The sequence below is a fragment of the Diadema antillarum genome, unplaced genomic scaffold, assembly GCF_040938485.1.
Source record: "Diadema antillarum isolate AM-2024a unplaced genomic scaffold, OU_Dant_1.0 seq00000399_RagTag, whole genome shotgun sequence".
Lineage (NCBI taxonomy): Eukaryota > Metazoa > Echinodermata > Echinoidea > Diadematoida > Diadematidae > Diadema > Diadema antillarum.
The window spans coordinates 488,106-512,488 of NW_027271390.1; the positions used below are offsets into that span (position 1 = coordinate 488,106).

General features: G+C 36.1%; 1 long non-coding RNA gene across 1 annotated transcript; it reads right to left on the bottom strand.

Annotated features, from left to right (window-relative positions):
* Positions 1–21,269: 21,269 nt before the first annotated feature.
* Positions 21,270–22,879, bottom strand: LOC139732094 (uncharacterized). The gene is made up of 3 exons (XR_011711009.1): positions 22,601–22,879; positions 21,873–22,130; positions 21,270–21,371 (listed from the first exon to the last, which is right to left on the bottom strand). It is a non-coding gene; the product is annotated as an uncharacterized lncRNA (long non-coding RNA).
* Positions 22,880–24,383: the final 1,504 nt, after the last annotated feature.

The window sequence follows — 24,383 nt, forward strand, 5'->3', positions numbered from 1 at the left end:
AACTTAACGGCTGTATCAATCTCACACAATTCCTGCAGTTCATGAGTAAAACCATTATGCATATATACATACAGATCTGCCTACGGTAAGAAATATTTTATGCTGATGGTCTTTTAGTTTGTGATACAGCCTGTTCTCGGATAATTAATTCTTTGCATGTAACGCCAAAAAGAACATTCCTGTGCATTTTGAATAATTAATAAAAGGAGACAGGTAAATGATTCAATAGTGGGACAGGAAATGAATCAATAAAATTTAACTCTTTATGTGCCATGGTGGAAACCCCCTGTGTGCCACGTTTATTCTGAGACACGAAGGTAGTCATGCTCTGAGAAAGAATTCTGTTTTTCCAATTTGTATAACTCCTACAAATTTCTGTTAAGACGGGCATACTAGTAGTCAAAGTTAAAGAGGAACGATAAGCATTGTTTTGATATAAATTGCATGACGAATCTATTTTCAATTTTTCTTTTGAATGACCAGTTGCTAAATTACTGTAAAGGCATGACTTTTGCTCGTAAAATCGTGACAAAAACTAAGAATGTACGAGCAAAATGTAGTTGGGAACGCCGCTTGATAGTCAATCACCACATAGAATGCAAGCAGTATATGAGAGGATTAAAAGCACGAGATACGCTTTCATTGTGCCGCGGGATTAGCGGTGATTAGTGATTTATCGATCGGTTTTGACGGCTTTGTTTGTTGAGCAGAATATGCGAAGTTGGCACGCCGTCGACTGAGTCGGACGTGCGAACGTGGCACATAAAGAGTTAAACAAGATTATATATTAAACGTTAGTATGTTATCAGAAAATCCTATCAGATTGCCCACAAAACATTTGTTGTCTTAGAACTTCAACTTTATGTTTGAAAAGATTTTGATATCTCTCTTTGAATGAAAATTGACTTACATGTAAGAATGCTTGAGAGTTTTGCGTAACCTGACAAAAATTGCGCATGTCATGATTATGATAAAAAGGCTACTAATATTTAGTTTATAATTCATGCAAGTGAAAAAAAAGATACTTGGAGGAAAAACAACAACATTACATTCATTTACGTTTTATTGAGAGAAAATTTAGAATGAATGATAAATGAATTGAATTTAATGCAATCAGTTGATAAGAATTCACTTCAATTCAATTTAAAATTCATATTTTTGTTTGAAAATCTCATCCACTTCGGTCGTAGAATATAATATTTTCATTGGAAAAGAAAAACCGACGATCTGACGATAAACATTTTCACTCAACAAGCGCTTACACAATTCATCTAGGCCCTATTTTTCTGTCAATCTTATATTTCTATTCTTTCTTGAGAATGATATTATGTAATAACCAAATTGTGTCTTTCCTTTTTTATTTCTATTATTATTTTTGATCTGATCGGAGTCGTACACACTAACTAATTGTTTGATTTTTTTTTTCTTCAAGAACAGGAGATGTGCATTTGCAGCTTTTTTTCTCCACCTGAAGACTCAAAATGCATTGATTGATCACCTGTCGAGAGCTATCAAAATATGCTTTGGTGGTATACTACTATACATGAAATATGAATTGAATTGCCTTTTCTGTGCCAAAGCTTTACACGTGAAAACAAACATGAAAAAAAAAAAAACACACACACACACTCACTCACACACACACACACACACACACACACACACACACACATATATATATATATATGGGTCAGAATTTTGAACGGTGTACAATTGAGCCAAAACAAGGCAAAATTTAAAAAGTAGGAAATTATCCAAATCATTCATCTTACCTGAAAGAGTATAACTCAAGCTTTAATACGAACCCAATTACACTAGGATTTTCCCAGAGGAACAAGTTTTTATTCACCGCTGAAGTTTACCGTGTCCAGAGCAGTGAACGTCCGTGAGGAATAGTACTGCACATACATTTGAATACCATTTAACATAGTTTCCAAAGATCTGATTCAGTTCAAAATCCTAACGAAATATCTAAAGGGACAAGTGTACGTGATTGCAGAATATTAAGCTTGTACTCTTAACCTGTTCGTAATGGTAGACAACTGATGATTTAACTAAATTCGTCATTTCTGTGGAAATATTGCTCTTCCGCTAAACACTTTCTTAACTTTACGCGCATTTTACAGAAACTCAATATTTTCACCTCTTATTTCACTATCCCATACTTTAATCCTCACTCCCAAATAATAATATACCTTTTTAAGATGTATCTCATCTGGGCAGTCTCTATAACCCAACAAACATAGCATAGTTTTCATCACGGAGGTTCGCATGTAGCTCACGGACGTTCGGAACAAACAAGATATTGAACAATCCAGCTCTCTTGCGTTGGAAACGCATTGTACTCACAACAAACAGCAATTTCATGTCGAGAACAAACTCCTCTGCAAAATCCTGAATAGATATTACCAATTCTCAATTATATAAGCTTGTTTATCTTCTCATACTGGGGAATCCAAGAAAACGATTTTTCCATCTCTCGTAAATGAACGTACAAACGTACGTGTAATCTCAGTGACGTAGTCCATTCTTGAGAACGAATATATTTATCAAAATGTCGTTATTATGAAGTAAATATTCAGGTCCTAAAGTTTTTATAATCATAAAGTCTACAATGCAAAATTTGCTTTTTATATAACGAACATGGTCACAGCTAAAATTATGACAAAGAATTAATATAGAAAAACAACAGAAATGTGCTCCGTTATAGAAATACGAAGTTTAGCTGGGGAGGGCAAACGAATACGTTAGGAAGAAATCCCTTGTGTTTGCTCCTTGTGTTACACTCTGTTATCGAGGAGAATTTGTGTTATTAAATTAGTCAGAGGTGATAATTGGTTCGATACTGCGAAGTTTCGTCATAACAAGTCCATAATAAGTCCATATAACTTGGATGGATGTTTGTGACTTCGATATTATACAATATGGTCTGTTTTAAACAAACCTTTTGTAGCGCGTCATTTCGGAGGCTCATTATTCATACAATTTGTCAATACAAAAATTGATAGAGTTCGTATAATTATGAAGCTTTTTTATTCGGTAAATGATAGGAATCTCCGAAGGTTAACCGAAAGGCTTATTTAATTGGAACATGAAAAATCATGTTCGCTTATCCAAATGTGGAGAAACAAGTTAACAACTAAAATCCTCCAATTTCAAAACCTCATAATAACCGTTTTCACCTAAACGAATTTTAGGCCCATTCCACTTTTAGAAGAACGGACCTAAAAACAATGATCCTTAATATCTATTTTTCGAAGAACATTTATAATGACAAACCTCCTGAATTAAATACAATTTTTGTTTTTCATTTTGGAATAACAAACCTTTGGACATCGGAGTAACGAATCTTTGGAAGAGCGAACGTATCAAAGTGCAACTTTAAACCTATTCTTAATCATTACTTTTTTAACATGTGTTTTCAAAGTAAGCACAATTGCACAAACAAATTGACGATCTCTCTGTCTCTTAAATGTAAAATAAAAAAAAACTAATCTTGGAAAAAATTACAAATGAATATTGCTTTACATTGATGAGTATAAAACAACATCATGTGATGATAAGCGGAGGATTTGTGTGTTTCCATCAGACAATAATTGTATACTGCATGATTTTTGTTCGCTTGTGACGGCATTTCGATGAATAAAAAACATAAACAAACAAACAAAAACTTCTCCAGAAGAATTTGGTATAACGGGAGTGCACTGGCAATTCTTTTCTCTGTGTGTTGGAACTCGATCCCTTCTCTGTTTCTCAGTCATTTTCATTCAACTGCTTCCTCGTCCTTTTGAAACTTTTCCGTTTCTTATTCAACACATGCTCATTACAGACTTCTTCCGTCATTATCCTGAATGTGATTGCGTAGCACTTTTCGGATTTGTTTTGTTTTTTGTTTTCTATTTGGTCGCAGCATGTTCAGGCTATTGAGGGAATGAGAGAAAAATCGTCATGAAGAGAAAAATAAGAATGAATTAAGGCATTTAATATCATGACAATTACAGCGAACGTCCGTTATGGAGACCAAAACTGGATGTGTTCCGTTTGAGACGGCAGCTACCATACTCAAAAGATAAACACTTAGAGCACCTGTCACTAAAAAGTGGCAGTGATCCTCTTTCTCCTACTATGTAATCCACTGACTTATTCAACCAACGAACATCCGTGAAAACAACGTTTTCCGTTTGTTATTACAGGTAAATTGAGTGCTGAACGCTATTCACTTTCGGGTATGAGCGGCTCGGTGATTTGGTAATATTTTCAACTAATATTAATCTTATGTGCAGTGATATATTTGTAATTGTCAGAAATTTCCCTCCTCGGACAGAACGTCCGTGAGCGAAACTTTCAGAACCTGTAACAGTACAAATTGTCGCCAGAACCTCATTAGAAAGAAATTTAAACGCACAGAAATTATTGATTACGCAAAATTCCATTTTCCTATAACTTTGTTTTAAGTGTTTAGCTGTTTTTTGTATAATTAGAGGGAAAACAAGCGTAAAATTGTGAGTAAATTTTCAATTGTTTGTTCATCATGATCACATAACGCCTTAAAAATTCTGAAACTACTGCTCTAAACTCATTTTCTTCTTTGTAAAACTTTATTTGTCGCTATTCGAGCCAAAAGTTTTAAAGAATACAGGACACTTTCGGGACAAGTTATCCCTATCGGAGGGATTGCATACGTCACGGACGTTCTCTGGAATTATCACGGACGTTCGTTCTACTACTAGGGTCATGTTCCAGGACGGATAACTAATCGGCAGAGAGTACCTAGCCTTCCTAACTCTTTCAAAAATTTGAAAAGGTATTGTCAATGCAAATTATAAGAAATTTGACATCCTTACAATATATGTATTGCTCAGAGGGGGATCAGGAGGTGAATTTTCAGAGAAAATATTAATTACATGCTTGGTTTTTGGTGAATTGCATGGTCCAAAAACGGCGGACGAACCTCAGTCCGCTCCAAAAATGGCATGCAGCTCCTCGGCTAGAGAGCCAAAGGTAAAATGCACCTTCGCCATCGAAGCAAGATGGTGTCCCACTCGAAAACGTTTTAATCATCACGGACGTTCTTTTTTTCTTGGAGGTTCGTCTAAAAATATAATTTCGGTTCCTATTTGACAAAGGATGGACAGAAACTCAAAACAAACATATTATCGTGTTGCTAGATCTTAGTTGATTACGACTCAGAACAATATCGCCAATAACGTTTCATAGGCTACGATCTTTATTAGAAAATAGGGGAAGCACGTCCGTGACGAAAACTGAGTATAATTTTGCATAAAAGAATATTACGTCCCATGTACAGCCAGCAGACGTACAATTTTTGCAGGATATGTTCATTAGGTGGAACACCAAATTTTCGTATACGTTACAGTTGGGACAACAAAGTAGAATTTGCAGCAGCGATAGAAATAAAAGCATCACGGACGTTCGTCTGTTTAGGACTTTGATATTTTAATTGTTCTCTGTAATTATATACGTGCTCATACAGTTCTTATAATTTTGTGGTACATACCCATGATATGTCAGATCCAGAACATGGTCAGATATTAGATGCCACGTACCATTAAAAATGCACATCATTAGTTTGAAAAACAAAAATTGTTGTGAAAATAGCGTTTTTACTGTATTTTTACGCTTTAAGTCCTTGTGAAATGAAAAATATCAGGCAAAAGTCAACCAAACCATATATTTCCTGAAAGGAAATTTACCATTCTTTGAGATGACATGAAAAAAATCTGGTTTCTTAGATCATCCTGGCGTGTTCTAAGGGAAAGAATTTCATAAGGTACGAAAATTGGCAATTGTACATCGTTCAAAATTCTCACCCATATATATATATATATATATATATATATATATATATATATATATATCTAGAGCTTGCTTCCAAAAAGGGCTAAATCCGTCATTTTTCAATGGATTTAGCGCTTTTTGGCGGCACTTAGTTCTTCATAATGTATATATATATATATATATATATATATATGTGACCGTGCACCTCAAAACGAACATAAAGTCGCACACACTGATTTTGCGTGAGGACTGATAATAAGTGAAATGGGTCAACCTAGCCGAACTTGACTTTTTCATATTTTCTAAAAGAGCAGGTCTTCTTTTACATTATGCTGAAATTTGGTATCATAAAACGGGCAGGAAAGTGTGTTTTTTAGCAGTTTATCTCAAACATTTTTGATAGAATAGTGTGATTAGGTGTGTCTTCAGAATCCCTTTTTCATTTCTGAAAAACCTTGTCCACACTCTTCACTTTCAACTCTAATAACTTTTGCAAGGATAGTGTATACTGCTTTGAAAGTTGGCATTAATTACGGACAGAATGTGTTAATGAGACATGCTTAATTTCAGTTTAATCTGATAGTCCCTTCATTGTTGCTACTCCAGTGGTTTACTTCCTGTTTTTTGTCCCATTCATCGCACAGCCAGCACGGTTTGGTAAAGATTAAGCGCTTGAATAGACACTGTACTTCAGAGCCTCTTTTCTCAGTTAACACTTTTTCTGAGGTTGCGCTTTCTTTCCAATATTTAGATAGGTTCGGAGAGTCCATTTGATTTGAGTTATACATCACTTTAAAGCTTAAAGTCTCCTCTTTCAGAATATGGTCTTTACTAAAAATTCATGTCTGGCGACTTTTTGTTTGTTTTGAGGTGCACTGTCACATATATATATGTATGTGACCATGCACCTCAAAACAAACAAAAAGTCGCCAGACATGAATTTTTAGTAAAGACCATATTCTGAAAGAGCAGACTTTAAGCTTTAAAATGATGTATAACTCAAATCAAATGGACTCTCCTATCCTATCTAAATATTGGAAAGAAAGCACAAACTCAGGAAAAGTGTGAACTGAGAAAAGAGGGTCTGAAGTACAGTGTCTATTCAAGCGCTTAATCTTTACCAAACCGTGCTGGCTGTGCGATGAATGGGACAAAAAACAGGAAGTAAACCACCAGAGTAACGACAATGAAGGGATTATCAGATTAAAGTGAAATTAAGCAGGCCTCATTAACACATTCTGTTCATAATTAATGCCAACTTTCAAAGCAGTAGCACTATCCATTCAAAAGTTATTAGAGTTGAAAGTGAAGAGGGTGGACAAGGTTTTTCAGAAATGAAAAAGGGATTCTAAAGACACACCTAATCACACTATTCTACCAAAAATGTTCGAGATAAACTGCTAAAAAAACACACTTCCTGCCTGTCTTATGATACCAAATTTTAGCATAATGTTAAAGACGACCCACTCTTTCAGAAAATATGAAAAAGTTAAGTTCGGCTAGGTTGACCCATTTCACTTATTTTCAGTCCTCACGCAAAATCAGTGTGTGCGACTTTATGTTCCTTTTGAGGTGCACGGTCACATATATAATATTATATCATAACCTGTCGCAAATTAACTCATGAAACTGTATAATGATACTGGATACATACGTCTTACGTTCAGAGTGGCTGATTGTTGAGAACCGGAAATGATGCACTGTAGCGTCTTCCCGTGATGAGAGGAGGAAGGGGTGAAGGTCAACGCACTGTTGACATTGTAATACGTCTTGTAGTAATAGCAACGATCGCTACAGTATTTGATGTTAGTACGTAGAGAGGCCGATAGAAAGTTTGATATTTATGCCACAGAAACCAGGTAACTTGTTTGGCGTGCGTGTCTCGGATGTCATGTTGGGTCCCAGTCTCTCTTCGCTACTGGTCAAAAACACGTAAACAGGCATACTGCATAAGATAACTCTATCAACTTCAATAGGTCAAGTGGAGCAACTGTAATTATTACATTTATCAATTCCTAATTCGTTATACTGACAAAACACCTGGTTAATGCTTAAGATGTATAATTACTTCGGGATCATGTTTGGTTTCTACTTTTAAATGTCACATCTCCCATTTCACGCTAAAATCCTACCCCATCTGTAGACTGCTATTTTTTTCATAAGCATTATGCAGCCAGTAGATACGTAGGAATGCTCAAAACGGTGAAAACCACAAAACTTTTCCATTTCTTTTCAGGATTTCAGATGCGAACACGCGAACATGCTGTTATCCTGCATGGAGATGGGAAGAAACTACGCAGCTGTACTGACGTTTATATTCATTCGTATGCGCATGATAGTAAATTTAAAACGTAAACCAAACGCATGTGATTTTTTCTGTCTCTTTCTCTATCCCAAATAGCAGGCTATTTCACCTCATCGGCGAAATTCTGTGATTTCAGAGATCATGCTAGAAAGCCGTAGAGTAGTCGAAGTCCGGTATGCTGTTTGCTTCTTTTTGGTCGATACACATATGTTACTGATTGGATACAGAATCCTTATTTCTCAGCAATTCCTACGAAAGAGAGAAAAGTGTTTGATATTCTTGAGTTTCTAGAAGTTCTGTTCCTTCTTTGCTTTTACATGACCCATGTAGATGTATTCGAATTTCAAGCAGTTAGAAGGATTTTTGCATTAAGCGCCCTAAATGTTACTTCCGTCGACGTCGGTCAAGAAACTGCATCATTTGTTTAATTACAATGGCAATGCTGAAAAATTGCTATATCTTTTAGACAAGCAAGATATCCCATTATGCATACCAATGAGACGATCACTTATATTACGATTGAGTGTCAATAATTATCATTTCCGTTCAGAGGGACGTGGCAGAAAAGGTTGGTCGAAATGCGATAAAAAATAACGTTTGTTCATGTAAATAGTATGTCTACCTCTACTGAATATAGTTAGAACTAATATCTATCTCCTCTTGTTCTTCATGAAGGTACTCACGGTGTGTGAGTATTTCATTTTATGTATATTCCGTCTTCCCTAGAAACATAGAGAAGCCGATTCAATGGCTGTATTTTGTGCCTAACGTATTTCCTAACAATTCATCGAAATGAACAGTGAAAACACATGCTGTACTTTATTCAGCTATTTTTAACAACTTCAAAATCTTATCACTAGTTTCATAAGATTTCAGAGCCTTTGTTCAACAGGGAATGATACAGCTGTCGTCCCCAGGGATGGAAATAAGGAAGATCTTCCATCACATATGCGTTTCACTGCACAAAGGTTACTTCCGTCTTTGTCGTCTCTCTGCGGAGGCCTTGTGAAACGTCTTCACTTACTCTCCTTCATATACTTCATTTGAATAGGTAAACTAGCTTCGTACTAAAGGAAATGTATAGAAGCCAACCATGGACCACTGAATACCATTTTGTATATGAATACGATGCTACTTTTGATTATGAAATGTTATTATTTTATACCAACAGCTGAACAAATTGCACACTATTGAAATGAATAGAGTTTGGGGTTTTGATCTTTGATATCAGTATAATTGTAGTTACACATATGTTTATATAATATGCACTCATATAATATGGATGTATGGTATGTTGTCAAGATTCTTATGGGCAATAGTACTTTTATATTTTAGTGAGAGTATGTTCAGCTTATTGTCAGATCCAATTAAAGTTAAACAATATTAACAAATTAAGCACATCATCCTAGTAAGATGTTGTTGTAGAGGTTCTCACATTTTCTTAATTTTCATTGCCACAGCTTACTTTTTTTTCATCCTCTCATTATCTTCATTGTATCCTGAGAAGTCATCTCAACGCATCAAAATGCCAGTGATCACCCCGTCAAGTGTTATGACAGATCTACTCGGCAGAAATCCATCACTGTCGGCGGACGTTTCTAGAAAGATTTACTTGGTAACTCATCGCCTTGCACAGACGGAGTAGCAGTATACCGAAAGATGAGTATAGTCTTGTCTGAGTCAACACTTCGAAATCACTTTTCACGGCGATCCTGTATTTTTTCCGGTCAGCCTATACGATAGGTTTCTGTAGGTTGGCTTGATCGCGTGTTTCCCTGGTAACCCCAGCCTTCGTCTTGTCTAGCTTGATTGCTGTTTGTGACCACGCCCCTAGTGATCTGGACGCCGTCCAAGAACCAGCTCGCTGCCTGCGACTCAAACACTCCGTTTTCGGTACACCGCGCAGTGATTCGGCGGTTAGCCGTCAAGGTATTTGGAACATTCAAAGATATCGCAACTGCAGATAAAGTTCAAATGAAGTGATTTAAAATTGACGAAGTCATTGTCTGGAGCAAGTAAGAAGACTTTCAAGTGATATTTTAAGATGTATTTAAGATGAAGTATTTTGTAAAAAGGAGCCCAGGAAATTATTCGCAAAGTACATCAACATCGAAATTTCCGGATGTATTATCGAAAGACGTAATAAGAAATAGAAAAAGCATTGGTTGAAAAAAGAAAATAATTCCATGGTCTTGCTTGAAGTGTGTCATCTTCTTCGTATGAAATTCTCGCAGAAGTTTTAAAAACAAACAATCTGAAAGAGGAGATATAACTTGGAAAGATTTGATTGGAATATGAATGCTGTTGGAAGAGTTCATATGCACTTTTATGACATACTTTATTACAAAAACACACAATGCGATTAGAAATTTTGTGGAAAGATATCTTACCACAGGAATTCACCAAGAACAACAAGATCCCGCCTGTGACTAGAGGTTGATGCGCCATGTCGATCATCTTAGTGTCCAAGTGTGTCGTCTGCAAGAAAGTCATTGGGGAAAACTGATGAAAATACACAACTATATATCTCTCTCTCTCCCTTGGTTCACATACATATTTATATGATAACTACTTTCATGCAAACTATGAAATTACACATTTATTAATATTACTGCAAACATTAAAAGATGGTCTTCCTGGCAAGGTGGAATACTAGTTAAACGTCTTTAGAGTTTGAAGTGTTCTTACCACGAAGCAAAACAGTACTCGGGCAGTCGGTACGGACTTCCTGAACAGGCCGTAAATCTGCGGGTCGTTTATATCTACATTGGTCTCACGTCTGGACTGTGGTAGCCTCACGTCTGGAGTGTGGTTGTGCACTGCAGGCAGACGTGGAGGCACACGACGGTGATATGCCACTCAAATATTATTCCGCGTATATAAGACCAACCTCCATGAGTTATGTCATCTTCGCAGTATTGAAAAATCAAGGTCTAGGGATCGGTTTATCATTAAACATATCGGTATTCAAGTTCTATGGTTCAACCTAATTATACAGCATTAGCCTACTTCCTAATAGCTAAATGCCGAAAAAAAAAATCCATGCATTTGACGATTCCAGATAACCAGTCTATCGCAAAAAAAAAATCTTCTGATCCTGATACTATTTTTGTTGTTATTACAAAAGTTTGCTTATTTTTTTTTACAACATTCCATTGTGACTTTTGTGACGTACAAGTTATCACAGAGTTAACATGTTATGCATGGTAAAAGTGCAGTGTAAATCTATACAGGGCATGGAATCAATGGAGAAAAATGACAGGATTTTAATAATGTTTATTCTATTAAACAGTGAATGATAGCATGCAGCTTACGCAGTGCTGTTAATTAAGATTATTCGTTTAGCGGATCATTCGTTGTACAGTTTACCTTGCTTTTTATTATTCTTAATTGACTAAATAAGTTTGAGGAATTCTTGTGTACAAAATACAAAGCTGGACTGATGTTTATCTTCTTTCGTATAATATGTTTATCATTTGTAGCATCAAATTCTTACGTTTACTTCTATTTTGTTCACATTGGAAAAAAAAAACGATGTGTGAAGTTATTATAAAGTGTAGCATCAGGGATTATCGAAAACGTATCACCTCGCAGTATGAAGATTTGCTGCTACGCTTTAAAATAGGAGAGCTCAAATAATGCACTGCCAGTAATTGGATACTGCTGTTGAAAGTAGTACGTTTATGATAACAGTCATGGAATTAAAAAAAAATAGGAAGTCACGTTACAGGATGTGAGTCAAGATTCTATACTTTGTAAGAGAGTCCCTTGCTATAGCATCGAGACTAAAGCCAGCTTGTATAAAGCCTGTTAGAACAAAAATCCTTTCTGCAGCGTTCTGTCATTCCATAGTCATTTCTGTGAGTCATTTTTTTTTTTGCTTTTGTTTTTGTTTACTCGACAATTTTGCATTCCTTACGGTGTAAACAATGTTATGATTCACGATCAGGATAAGGATCACAACCATTGCCCTTCTTCTGCTGTAAAGCCTTCTTCACTTTGTCTTGCGACATTACGATTACATTCATGTTTCCATTTGATATGTTATTTCAACGCGAGGGTTTTGTTTCTTTTTGTAATGATCAAGTGTGGTACGGTGTGTGTTGATTCTGCATCAGGGTCCGATTGTTTGTCCTACGACGTTCCCACGCTCGAAGAATTAAGAATAAAGAACATAATATTATTGCGATCGCTTACAGGCCTAATAGCATTCGCTATAACTCTTGTGTTGTCGTTGTTATTTGTTTTTCGTTGTTTTTTTTCACTGGAAAAACTACGGTACCTCCTTTTTAACTTGTGTAAAACCTTAGGTGTACAAACATTTTGCTGCATATTTTTGTAACTATACATCTAAATACCATGCACTGAAGTCAAACATTGTTCTGTAAATATACATAGGGGTTCAGTCCATCTTGTAATCTCTCGTCTATTTAGACTTTCTCTAAGAAAATAATTGATAACACAAGCCTCGTTTCCCTTTTCTTCTTTTCCCCACAATGTGCAACTTCCCTTGAGCAGAGCATCTTTTATTTAAGCCGAGAAATGGAAAAAATGGCATCAAAGAATCATTGATCATTGACATTTCATATAACTGTGTAAAAAGACGTATATACAGGGTGTAGACATTCACTTTAGCGGAACCGAGGAGGGGAGAGACAGTGGGGTACAATGTAAATGCATGGACGAAGATTTAATTTCATTGACACTTAAGTAGACTTGTTTTATTCATGATAATCGACCTAATTTGTACGCATTTTTATAAATGTTCCATTTGCTTCATTACAGGCCCACGCTGAAACATTGATGCAAGGCAGACATGTTGATACTCATATTTCATGCTTCAAAAACAAACTCATGAAGAGTTAAGCGGAACTACACTTCCTCATAGGTGTTGATGAGGGTGTCTTAGGCTTATATCCTGACACTCTATTTTGTCTGCCTTGCGGTTGTATAGTAGACAAATAATGTCCGTTACGTTAATGAATGTAAATCTAATTACGGAGATGTTCTTTCCATGAGAGCCTTAGGTTTGTAGACGAGAGCAAGAGACAGCTGTGAGCTAGGCAAATTAGGTAGTAATGAATGTATCGAGTGTATCGAATCCCTTTAATCGCTGAAGTCATATGCATTTTTCTTGTAATACATTGTACGTTTTGTTTCCTTTGAATTTGTAATTAATCAAAAGCAAACATATGTTATTGGAATTCAAATTTCATTTGAATGCAAATTGAATTGAAACGAGAGATTTTGGTGTCCTCTCCTTTCATACCACCTCCCGGTTATAGATTGAACTTTTTTTTTTCATCACGATTTCGCCAATGATTTACACCTTAGGACACCAAGAGCAAATTTTATCCAAACGGCTAGATTCAAGTTGTCCAGAAAGCTTGTATCCTAAATAGTATGTTGATTTTACTTGATCGATTGCATGTTGTATGTGAAGGATGTACTGTGTTTGTAATAGTATCGAATTCATGGATGTTTCTTTTCCCCACAGCCTAATGTAACAAAGCATTTCATTAACTTGTTCCATCCATTAAGTTCCTAGGTGGTCATGATATTCACATACATGTACAAAAAAAAAAAAAACCAAACGTTTTCCGCTTGTTATCCTTAATAGCTCGAAAACTATTTATCAGATTACACTAACATTGATATGAGCAATAGCTGAACAGCGTACAATTTTATGGAGGTAATTTAAAAAAAAAATGATAGCATCAATCAGTTTCATTGAATTCAAGATTTATATTGAAGTTAGGATTCAGATTTTGCTCTGTTTTCAACCCTCTGTACAAATGTTTTACTTTGCACAGGGGACAAGTGTTTGTGGGAGTGTGTGCTCAACACCCTGACAATGATCCTGAACAATGGCCAAGACTGGGGTTCTCTATTACATATGTGACCGTGCACCTCAAAACGAACATAAGGTCGCATACACTGATTTTGGGTGAGGACTGAAAATAAGTGAAATGGGTCAACCTAGCCGAACTTGACTTTTTCATATTTTCTGAAAGAGCGGGTCTTCTTGTACATTATGCTAAAATTTGGTCTTATAAAACGGGCAGGAAAGTGTGTTTTTTAGTAGTTTATCTCGAACATTTTGGGTAGAATAGTGTGATTAGGTGTGTCTTTAGAATCCCCTTTTCATTTCTGAAAAACCTTGTCCACACTCTTCACTTTCAACTCTTATAACTTTTAAAAGGATAGTGCTACTGCTTTGAAAGTTGGCATTGATTATGGACAGAATGTGTTAATGAGGCATGTTTAATTCATTTTAATCTGATAATTCTTTCATTGTTGTTACTCTGGTGGTTTACTTCCTGTTTTTTGTCCCATTCATCGCACAGCCAGCACGGTTTGGTAAAGATTAAGCGCTTGAATAGACACTGTACTTCAGAGCCTCTTTTCTCAGTTCACGCTTTTCCTGAGTTTGTGTTTTCTTTCCAATATTTAGATAGGTTAGGAGAGTCCATTTGAATTTATACATCATTTTAAAGCTTAAAGTCTGCTCTTTCAGAATATGGTCTTAACTAAAAAATTCATGTCTAGCGACTTTTTGTTTGTTTTGAGGTGCAGAGTCACATATTCATGAGAACTTCTAGCTGCCACAGCAGGTCTTTATTCATCCTGAAATGTAGTGTAGGCAAACACATGAAAACATGTCCTTATGATTTTTCATGTGCATGCTTTTTACACTTTACCATGAATCTGAACTAGCAGTGCCCAGGGCAATCCTTGAGCACAAAATTCTGAAAATAAAAGAGTTGTATTTGTTTCAACTTGGTCAATTTATGTTTAATTACAACTGCAATCATCTACCCAAAATATGTTATTCTTTATTTCACCGTAACAGCCACGTACATAATTATCCCACTAGACAATCTAAAGAATTTCATCTTCCCTTAGTTAGAACTGTACACACTCAAAATACATTTGTTTATACCGGACCCAGATTTTGGAATAGCTTAGATAATGATCTAAAAGAATCTGTGAAGTTAATTACATTTAAGTATAAACTCAAAAAATATTTGTTTTCTAAATATACCAGTTAATTCTGTTCAATGAAAAAACCCGTCATGTTTCACTTTTCCTTGAGATTTTGTAGTGTGTCCACAGACCTTTTCCATCCCTCTCCTTTTCCTTCTCTATTCTTCCCTGCTCCTTTTTCCTCGTTCTTCGTTGTCCAGTATCTGTCTGAGTGCATTTCCTCAAATTCTGTTATTTCTGTGTATTGTGTTATTGTTGTTGTTGTCGTCGTTATGTTTTTTGTGGCCGATTGCATATCTTCCTTTCCGTTCAATTTTCCTGGCACACCTGGCCCCATAGTGTCTGTGCCACAAATGTGATATGTTATATAGTTTATACGTTTGCATCCTAAAATCCTAGTAAGTATTGTTTATAGTATCAACATCATTATATCAATGAGTAAAATGTACAATAGTATATAGAAGAATTTAAAATGAATATGTCTTATTGGTATAACAAATTGATGCTGTTGTTGTTTTGTTCCAGTGTTCCACGTTTTACAAGCGTGGCTTTTTTAGTGGAACACTGTTTTCCATCATTGTGATTATTTACTATTTTTGTTGCCATGACAAAGTGCATTGTTTCTTTTTTACGACATCATTCGTGTATAATTTATATTGTATTGAAAAAAAAAATCCTTTATCGGACGAGTGTAAGAGAAATGAAAAAAAAATTGTATCACTTTGGATTATGTCAACTTTTTCTTTTCTTTTCTTTGTGATGATGGAAATAAATAAACTATTGAATATTGAATTGAATTGAATCCACCATGAATTTTTAATAAATTATTCATGTGCCTTGGAGAAAAAGTCCAGAAGCCTAGACAGCAGAGCTCTGAAAAGGTATTGGTGGCATTCATGTCTATTTTTTACGGTCATTGCAGGCACACAATCACATACACATCATTGGTTCTTGTGTAATGTTCAATTTTGTACATAGGGATCAAATTTGACTAAAATCTGGAACTTAATCATGAATTTATTAAGCGAAACCAATTCTTGCTCTCATATTCAAATCACCTCCAACTAAATTGTACACTATTCAGTTATAACTTGTATCAATGACAGCGTCATCTGATGTATAGTTTTTGAACTAAGGATCAAAAGTTGGAAATGTTTTTGGTAGCACCTACATTAGTACTTGTTGCGAGGGAGGGCTTACCTCCCATTCACCAAGGTAAAATTGGAGTTACAGTACATGCCAATTATTTCTTACGATGACACAATACAGAAATAATCAAACAATCACACACTAAACCAGTAATCTTACTGGGAACATGTAGCTGTGTTGCAGTTTAATGATACAGAAGGTCATGACATGTTTGTAAGAATCTGCATAAAAAAAGCACATGTTTCTAAATGCAAATCGAGGATATGTCTCTCATTCGATGGTTTCGTAGCCTGTCGTCAAAATCTGCCGTTTGTGTAATCAAACACTGTGGTAATAAACAATTTAAGTGGCAAAATGTAAACTCATAACTTTCATATTAAGTATCTAGATGAGAATACGTTACACTTTGTCTTCAGTGCCTATTGTCATCTCTTATTTAAAAGATAATTATTATATCCTTTTATGAGACAAAGAAAAAAATGCGAAAACCTTATTAGCTATCATCCTGGAGCTTGCTTGTGTAAGCTTTAAACAAATGTATATGTAAATTAGTATGACTGCACAATTACTCTTAGTATGCTCTTATAGCATCGAAAACACACATGGACATTCTTCACTCGTTAGTTGATTCATGCATCTGTTTCTGTCGAAAGTTTCCATAACATTTTAAACATGCTTTCCTGCTTTGTTTTCTGCGTCACCACCAATAGTCGTTACAGCTATCAGTTTGTACAAAACCAAAATGGTGCTTTGAGAAATACTATACATGCACAGATTATAACAACAGAGTATTATACTATGATACGTCAGCGATAATAACTCTTAACTGAATGTGCAGTAAGGTAGTGGATATTGGGACAACATACCTCAAGCAATTTCGTTGGCGAAATGCACGTCGGCCCTATTTTACATGAGAAAGCAAATATTTTGACAGGTTGATCGTGTTTTTTGACCTCTGATTTTTTCCCATTTTTCGCACATTGTTTCAGAGTAAGCACGGGTAGTAACAGAAGACGACATGAATGTCTTACCATTAAGCAACGTAACATTGTTGTGCACACTAAAGTCCACTTCAGTCATTTCTAATCATTTTGTGAAACAAAGATGGTCATGTTTTAAAGTCTTCTTTCCCTCATTATTGGTGTTTTCCCCAGAGGCATCCGAGTCTGAAAAGGCGCCTTAGGCAATTAAGACTGAAATCAGGTAAACGGTTCTTTTGCCTGTGAAGATGCACAATTACATAATCGTCGTTGTCCACACATCTGAAAGTACTCATAAAGATGCACATAACCAGGTGGCGCGGTGACAATTTGGTGAAAGAAAGACCCATTTATATTCCATAATTATGTGCAGTAAGTTCATGATCGTAGTTGAGATTGTGAAAGAAAGAAAAATGTGTTTAGCATAGTGGGTAAGAGGGTGAGACTGCCTTTGATGCATTTTATACCTTAACTTAAATTGCCATGGAACTTTCGGAAGAGACAATTATTGTTGCATTTTGCTTCAAAATCACCTAAAATGGTAGAATGCATGAAACAGATCAGAATTGCACAGCTTTAATGTAAAACTTGAGTTAAATGATTGCGAAAACCATTTCAAATCTTGCAACGAGTTATAAACAAGTAAATACTCGAATCGTCCGGACAGATATAACATTTGATTCCTTTTAAATTTGTTGTCTTCACTTCAACTTATTGCCTCGTTTTCCATGTCTGTCCAAGTATGCTGTGTAACTCGTATTATGATGTGTGCGAGAGAGAGCATCTATCTTGTCAACAGTGCAAGACACAGTACCGATATTGGATGCACATTCCGCTAATTCTGACAATAAACTTGATTAAGGTAGAGAATTCATCCAATCTGATCATAGCAATGTATATAAACTGTACTCTAAAACTACAAATTTAAAACCGGTTGATGTTGTATTTCTGAATGATATTGAACAACTGGCCGATACGAGCTACATTGTACTGAAGCTCCCTGCCAATATTTGTGACGATGTTTCCTGATGTGATTTGATTGCTATGAAAGTCTCTCGATTAGGTTTAATTGGTAGCGGATGGTTCACTGGTATTCACCGACGCCTAGTTTGCACTACGTTATCATGATTGTACACGTTGTGTAGCTCTGGCACTCCCATTTCATTTCATTTACTTTTTTTGTGTGTGTGTAATTCCAACAATACTCTATTGTAGACCTATTCGGTTTTAAAACATTGTAATTTATGTCGGCCATGTCTGGTTTCTTCCAAAATTAGAAAGGGCGGTTCAATTGATTAGGTGATTGTTCGGGTGCATTGCTATAGCAGTACATATAGCAGCTATTGTTAGGCACACTAGAGACCCCAGCTATGGCTGAAATACACATTAGCATAAAATACAGCACCACAACCGAAAAGGTCTATATTCAATCTAGAGCCCATGAGGTGAGGGATATCCTTCTGCATTATCAAGGTCTTCCAGGGTTTGTTGAGCTGGGTATGGGGTCTGTGACTGCAATCGCCGTGTCACATCTTCAGTCACCTGCAACCTTGTTGGGATATAGCACAGAGAGAGAAATTAAGAATACTTATTAACAAATGCCCATGCATAGACAAAAAAATAAGCACCAAAGTGATATTCAAATGAAGTTGAATTAATACGCCATACTCGCTGCATGTTAAGAATTAGAACCAGCGCGAGCTGTCGGGCAGAAGCTCGCTGGTCTAGTGGACAAGACGCCTGTCCGGTGATCAGGAGGTAGTTGGTTCGAATCCAGCCCGATTATGTATGCCTATTATTTGTTTGTTTGTTTGTTTTTTTATCAAAATCGCTACTTCTAAAATATTCATAAATTCTCGTCGATGAATAGGGTAACTTTTCGTTTAGTTGCAATATCAAGAACTAGAAGTAATAATTGCATTGACTTTTTAAATTTATTGAATGCCTGATAAACCGTACCGTTACTAATGACACTTTTTGTCTTTTACAGGAAGCAAGGTGTCCAGATTCTATTGCATCTTCATTCACTGCCAGTCGTGCTTACCTTTGATTATGAAGTCGAATCTGTGATTGATAGCTGCAAAGAAAAAAGACAAAAAGAAATGTCAATGACGGAGGAGTTTATTTATTGCAGACACTTAGTGAAAATGAGTCATTATATGCCCATAGTATCCTATAAAACGAAGCAACGCATGCAACATTACATTATTTGGCTACGAAAGACAATACAGCATGTTCACATCAGAGCAGATATCATATCATGGAATAGTGACTTACATTAATCAAGATAAAGTTATAGTTTCTTACGACTAATAAAAAGGACAAAGGAAATGAAGTGACTATCAAAGTATGAAGTATTATGCATTATATGTATAATCATATATATATATATATATATATATATATAATATGCATATATATACATGACATATATATATATATATATATATATATATATGAAATATATAAACAGGTTAAATTATTCACAATCACCTCGGTGGGAGTAATATGCATATATGCATTTGTTTGTATATATATATATATATATATATGAGCATATGAATATAAGAACGACCCAAGTCCATGAAAGATCATTTCGAGTAAACTAAAAAAAAACTTCATATCTTTTTTATTTGTCCAATAATATTCTATTTAACTGTGATGGGAAGGCAACATTGTATATACAAATTAGAACATATATTATTATGACAATTAACATTTACATTAATTGTGGAGAGGCCATTTTGTGTGGTGGACTTGGGTCGTTCTTTGATTCATATGGACTTGGGTCGTTCTTTGATTCATATACATGATATTCTGCTATAGAGATGGAAGAAGGATGAGAGAGGGCGCTATTATATGAATGTAAGAATGACCCAAGTCCTTCATTCTTACATTAATATAAGATTTAACTCATTCATTTCAGGCACTTCCGGGGGTAATTAGGATTTATCATTTACACACAAGATGAGTCCATGCATAAGCTACAATTTCCCATGTCAAACTAAATTTGGCCAAAAATTGGACTTGGGTCGTTCTTATATTCATATACTCATATATATATATATATATATATATATATATATGTATATAGATATATGAAATATATAAACATGTTAAATCATGCTACATCACCTCGGTGGGAGTAGAGATTTGTTTTCGCCTGATGACTGCAGCAACACACACCGCCAATGATAAGATGAAGGCGATCGTTAACAATACTGCAGTGGTGGATTCCTGGTGCAAGACTCCTTCTACAGTTTCCATCTCTGGACAAAACTTATCTGTTGGGATATCGTACAGGTTGGTGTTAATTTGAAGTGCAAGATAGACCTTATTCAAAAATGTATGATAAGTTTAGAGTACGATCACAAATTAATCATGGTTAAGGTTAGCATTACTAAGAGGAGTCTAGAAGTTTTGTTGGATTTGCCACAGCAGTGGAAGGTAGCAAGTCATATGTTCAGTTCTGCCTTATCCACTTCATCTATGTACGTGTGACATAACCGCTATAATTATGAGATCTAGCTCTAGCTGCATGTACTCACTGATACCGGGATAAAGACCGGTCACGTCGATGTATAAAGGTGGAAGGATTCAGGCTTCAAGTAGAAGGGTTTTCAGGTGCTATTTCACTTTACGATTTAATTGTTATCTAAGCTAAACATCAGGGGAAAAAAGGGAATGAAACAAGAAAACAAAAAAAAAAGAAAGAAACGATAAAAACAATTGGATACTATTTTGAGGCTAAAAGGAAAGCTCTACAGGACAATTAACTTACGGATTTACACAAATAATCCAAAGCAATTCAACAGCTACAAACGAACAAACCAAACAACAGCCACTCAGAGTTACAGAAGGTAAGCTGCCGCTGTTCCATATCTCACCTGTAGGGCAAAACGTCTTCCATGTCGTAGTCGACCCATACTCGTTCACTCCCACACACGTGATAGTGGTGCAGCTATCAGGTGACTGCTTGACAGAGATTGGTGTGGAGCCATGTATGGACCACGTAACATTATTCACTGTGATTGCGAATGAGTGGACGCCTGGATGTGGTTGATACTCTCTAGGCACGTCACACGACACTGCAAACATAACGTCATTTCCATCGCCCCATTGCTCAGCAACTTTAATGTCAATTACATCGTCTGAAATAAAGACATAACGAAAGAAGGGAAATCAATTAGAATACAGTCAAACAAAATAATAATAAAATAAAATTGGGAAATACAATCACACCAAACAAAGTTACTAAAATGTGATTGGTTCAACTGACTTGGAATGCGTTTCTTGGTCTAAAAAAAGAAAAAAAAAAAGAAAGATAATTCCGATGCGACGGGGATAGCATCGGTCTTGATCTACATCATAAGAAACCTACGGCAAAACTCTTGGAAGTCAGTTCATAGCCTGGGAAGCTTCAAAAAAGCTTGAAAGGACTCATCTTTTTTCGTCGCCTCAGTAGCGACTATACTATCAGTCTGACTATAAAGGTTGAATGCATGCTACAATTCTAGGATAAATTTTAGTCATATTGGTGGAGATCGCTATTCCAAACAACACAGAGTTGATCTTGTTAGTGATAGGGCCTACTTCATGGACTAAGGCTACAGCCTCCTTAAGTTGAATATTTAAACCAAACCTCATTGTACCTCCTGGACATATCAGATCGAGTGAAGTACCCCAGCTGTGTACGTTGCTTCCGTTACACATGACATTTACGCACTTGTGAGGACGAGGTGACAGTACGACGGTAGGATGCCATGACGAAGACAGTACCTCACCGTCGATTACGATTTCGAAAGTGTCGAAAATATCTTCCGGGTCAGTATGACACGTGATCGTCAGTTTGTTTTCACCATCTTGATCTTCCGTCACGACGGAAATGATTTCATGTAGACTTGTCGGAACTGAAGTGGGGGAAGTTTAAGTGACAAAATATATATATATATATTCCAGTGATGTGTTCGTGCATACACGTGAATTGTAACTATCAAAAGCATCTTCACATTCTCCGTTTGTCTCATTTTAAAGTAAGTTTAATGGAGTCATTTTCGGTTGAATAAGAAGATTAAAACCTGACGCTACCTTTGCTTATCCTCTTTTTTTTTTGGGCATATATTATTTCAAGCTCTCAAGTTCTCATGTACTTTCAACCTTACTGCCTTTAACAACCTGCCTGACTCATTTTTTTTTTTTAATGGCAAGTAGTTTCGATGTAACTGTCTCCTATGATAATAATACCCAAATGCATTCCCCAAGCCAGGGACTAAAGCAGAATCAGTGGTGATTCAGAATGATGTTCCATTATCCATCCCTTCATTTTTACTAAAGTTTTTAATCGTAACAACTTTATGCACAGGACGCTTTCAGTTCTTACCACCATCCGTGGGGCAGTAGGTCTTTTCAACCGATGTAGAGCCAACGCCATTTTGACCGAGGCAAGTCAAGTGAGCACATTTGTCTGGACTAGGTGCTATGATAAAGTAAGGGACCGCTGACGACGAAACTATCTCCTGGTCTACCTTTATGACGAATGTATGGATAGGAGGGTAAGGCTGATCACGTGGTTTCAGTTGACACGTGACCAAAAGGTTTCCTCCTGGATGGTTGGCGTCCTGTTGTTCCTGAAGTCTGATTGACAGGGCGTCTGCTGTAGGTGCATCTATCCAAGTATGGTGATCAGTCAAGTGAAAGTTTTGTAAGATACTTGGATCGTAATATCAAAATACTTTAGCCAACACCCGCACTAAAGTATGAAAAACCCACACCATCGTCTCCAGTAATACCAATGGCTTTCCTAGCGAACTCATGCAAGCAGAGAACTTTTCTTAGTTCCTTTAAGCAAAATCTTAATCCTACTTTTAATTTGATCGTGATCCCATGAAATATCTCTGCGTACTCACAAGGATGCCTTACTCGGGTAATTATATTTGTTTGATTAAATTGCTACGATATTTAGCATTGGAACCCGCAGTTTAATTATGAACATTATTTCTGGTCGATTCTTCAAATTCATTACATTTTCGACATGTATTCTCGCATATTTCGTCATTTTCGTCAATGACAAATTGTACTTAGCGTGTACTATCACTACTAAGCCTAAATCCTACAAGCTTTTGCTTTTCAGTAGGTTCGTCATATTTTGTCCGAATACATTTAATTAATTCGGTCTCAAATTGACAGTTGTGTTGTACGAAAATGTGGAATATGGAACAATGAATAAAAAAAGACTAAAAAAAAATACTTTTCAAATTCAAGACTCATACTGTAGTACATGTACATCATGTAATCACTTCTTTAACATTGTTTTATGGACACAATTCCACCCACCCTTCTACGTAACAACAATAACAACATTGCACAGAACTCTTCATCTGAATTATAGACAGCACTTGAAAGTAGACAAAGAGTACTTACGTTTTGGACAGTAAATAGACGCTGTTGTTGTATTATTGAGTCCGTTGCTTCCTTTACACGACACGTCCACACACCAGCGGGGAGGAGGAGAAAGACGAGTTTGAGGTGAAGGCGATCTCGAGAGTTCGACGCCACCAACGGTTATCTCATACATTGTGATTGGTGGAGATGGTTGGTCGTGAGGAGTCACGTGACACTCAATGATGACACCAGGCTCAACGTCAGGGTCCGATTGATCGTGAAACTTGATGGTTATCACATCTTCTGATGGAAACTCTTAATCAAAACAAAATGAATGTAACAAGAGGTAAACAAATGAGAGTGAATAGTTTGTTCGTAACATATTTTGTACTTTCTTTGTGTTTTTACTGCAATGAACAACAACATTTATATGTCACGTTTTCCTGAGGTAACATACTATTCCTATAGGAATAGTTTGTTACTTCAGGAAAAACGTGACATGTAAAACTCATCATTGATGCATCACCCCGGGGTATCACGTTTTATGGCGCCACGTGTTTGCACTTATATGTGTTACAAACAAAAAAATGCAGAACTAGTCATCAAGGAGATATAGTTTTCTTCTAGTGATGACAGAGTGATATTGACTCATCACAGTCATGTTTGTTATGCATTCCATGTATTATCTCATGTACCATAATATTATGTGACTTGGCACAAGGAGATTCTAAACGTGGCCTAATTGTCAATGTCATTATTTCCCTATTTTCTTGTTTTCAACT